Raw genomic sequence first — 3,227 nt, forward strand, 5'->3', positions numbered from 1 at the left:
AGGATTCGAACCTGCGACCGTAGCGGTCGCGTGGTTCCAGACTGTAGCGCCTAGAACCTCTCGCCACCCCGCCCAGCAACTGTAATTGGACACAGTGGTTTTATGAGCTCCGTCAAAGAGTCTGAAACGTCTCTGTGAAGTCGTTTCATAAGACGTTTGTCGAATTCGGTACAACTTATTCACTTTACTACCTGATTTTAGCTCAGTTCATGAACTCTTCCAGAAAGACTGAGTACTCAAATAAGACCTATTGAATATTATGTGTGTTTTAATGTGGGGTTTCGGTTTTGTTTCGTGGGAAACGCTGAGTTGGTCATCGTCTGCTGGGAGCAGACGATGTTACTTCTCGTTCGAAGGAGAGCACAGGATGACCAACTTTGGTTTCCAATACCTGAACAGAGAGGTTTACCCATCTTAGGCGAAGGCTGTGTCGAAGGCTGTTTTTGTGTGTGAGGGTGGTGACGGAGGGCTATCCCTCTGGTAGCTTCCGCTGCAGGGAGCGAGGTAATCTCGAAAGAGAAAGGGGCACTCTTCGGTGAATGCTTGGTGAGTACGGATCGTAGCTGTTAAGGGGGGTTTCAGGTGATAGGAAGCAGGTTGAGTTAGGACTTCGTTATGTTTAACTGTTGAAATAATTAAGGACTGCAGCTTAACTGAAGCGTGTGAAGCGAGTTATTTTTCCGAATGTGCCATAATTATATTGCTTTAAATAGGCGATTTTTGGGTGTTTGAGTTAAAAGTTACATAGTCATTTTGAACAACGATGAAGTATAATTTCAAACGGTAAATCTGATTAGGAAAAGCTGACTAGGATCACTTTAACCGTACGTGAGTGTAATACAGTGTCGAAGCGAGTATGATTTTTAATAACATATTTTGTGGAAGATGCTTTTGTCTTTGTTTGTCGATTTGTGCCACGTGTTTGGTAATCAATGACCCTTCTGGTCCGCCACGGCACTGCAATAGGATTTATTTTAACAGTTTGCTTGTTTAATGAGCTATAATTTCTGCAAGAATATCTGTTCTTTCGTACGCTTTCTACAAAGCAGCACAATAGTTTGATTCGGAATGTACCACGTGCTCTAGTTCGGCCGTTTGCAAGCAGCAGACGCAGTTAGTATGTTGAATAATTATCACACAACCTCGTGCATTGGTTAAACCTCTGTCCAGAATAGTACATGCGTAGAATCGTAATGCGAATCTCACTGAGATATTTTTATGGTATGAATGCAAAGGAGATGATAGTATCTTTGTCTTCCACCCCAGTTTTCTGTGTTTTTTCTTGCTGTAGTTAAATTGTGCTCTGTTACATTCTCACGTAAATCTTACTTAATTATTTCTAGTCAGGCACCAGTCATGTGTACTTAGGATGTGCAACCAAATACTTAGATGCAATAAATAATTTACGTGAAAGATAAATTCTGTGGTGTTGATCTTACCCTCTTACTCCGATTTCCAATCCTGAATTAATCTAGTTGCTTCATGCACGACATGGAGTGCTATTTATCTGGCTACTTAAAGAAGTTTGCATACTTGTAATTAAATTATTAAAGTAATTAAACTAATAATTTTCCAGCTCCGTTTTTTCTAAATGGTTAGGAACGGCTTGGGCTGGAGGCGACCCTGAATTTCTGAATTTTTATCATTATTTGTGTGAGAGAAGCAGTTAGAAATGCGAGATAACGTGTATGGCTCATGAGACACGTCATAAAGATAGTAATACGTTACAAGTCCATTGGCAGAACCGTAATCTGGCATGACCGTCTCGTGACAAAGCTTGCACAAGTTGTAAGTTACGTGGTATGATTTCATGATACAGCAGGTGGTGCCAAAGCTGCAACGGTTTTCTCGCCATTCCAGGAGGGCACTGGTATCAAGAATGGAGTCGCGCCATTGCCACGCGCAATCAACAAGGTACCGGCCTTGGTGATTGGAAGTTAGTCTGTTGTGGAGCTGCGGAACAGCTTGGAGTTCAGGCACCTGCCTGTGGAGCGCTGGTTGGCGGCTGACAAGGGAGAGGCCCCGAAGGCAAGGCTAATTATTCTGAATTTATTAAGCATGCATTTATATGCTGTTCTTCGCTAATATCCATCAGCTTTTGTCTGACTAAGGATTCTGTTATATTTATTGTGTATTACACAGACGGAAAAAATGGCAACATCAGGAAGGAGCTGTGGGACATAAACGAAAGTTAGCAGGCGTGTTTCTACATCTGGAGGATGATGTCTATTCAAATTTTGCGACAGTAGCATAAGAGTGGCGCTAGTAGTGCCACTATGAGGTTGCAAATCAGGTTTATTTTAAATACAAGCTGCAACGGTCGTGAGCGCTAGTTACCTTCGAAATTGGACGTGGGCAGTTGATGTTAGGTAAGAATACCTTCAAGGCAACAAAGGCGGCATTATCAACACCTTACTGACTTTGAACGAGATTGTGTTTTAGAGCTACGAGAAACTGGGTGTTCCTTATGCGATACCGTATAAGGACTTGGCAGGAATGTAGCCACTGCACACGATAGCTAACAATGGTGATCACGAGAATGTACGAAGACCAGACTCTGGACAGCCGCCGACAGGGAACACCATCTGGTTTGGTGTGTTTTTCTGGGACATCGTAACTGCTTCTGCAGCAGCAATTTGAGCAGCAGTTGGTGCCACAGTGATGCAATGAACTGTCACAAATGGGCTCCGAGCCAGACGCTCTGCATCGTGCATTCCATTGACCCCCAACCACAGCGTTTGCAACTTCACTGGTGTCAAGCGAGAGGCTAGCGAGAGTGGTAGACACATTGCAACTACACGTGGAGTCATGGACTGGGATACGATTTCGTGAGACAGCAGCAACACTCTCGTTGTTATCCCATGCACACTGACTTTGTGCAAAATTTGTACGTCAATCTGACGATTTGACCTGTTGTTCTGCCATTCATGAACAGCATCCCAGGAGCTATTTTCCAACAGGATAACGCTCGCCAACATACCACTATTGTAACTCAACATGCTCTACAGAATGTCTACATGTTTCCTTGGCCTGATCGATCATCTTTCTCTAATCGAGCACATACGGAGCATCGTCGAACGACAAATCCATGATCATACACAACCAACATTAATGGTCCCTATATTGACCGATCAAGTGCTAAAGGCACGGAAGTCCATCCCACAAACTGACATCTGGCACATATACAACACAATGCATTCAAGTTTGCGTGCTTGCATTCAACATTC

This window comes from Schistocerca piceifrons, chromosome 4, assembly GCF_021461385.2.
Source record: "Schistocerca piceifrons isolate TAMUIC-IGC-003096 chromosome 4, iqSchPice1.1, whole genome shotgun sequence".
Taxonomy (NCBI): Eukaryota; Metazoa; Arthropoda; class Insecta; order Orthoptera; family Acrididae; genus Schistocerca; species Schistocerca piceifrons.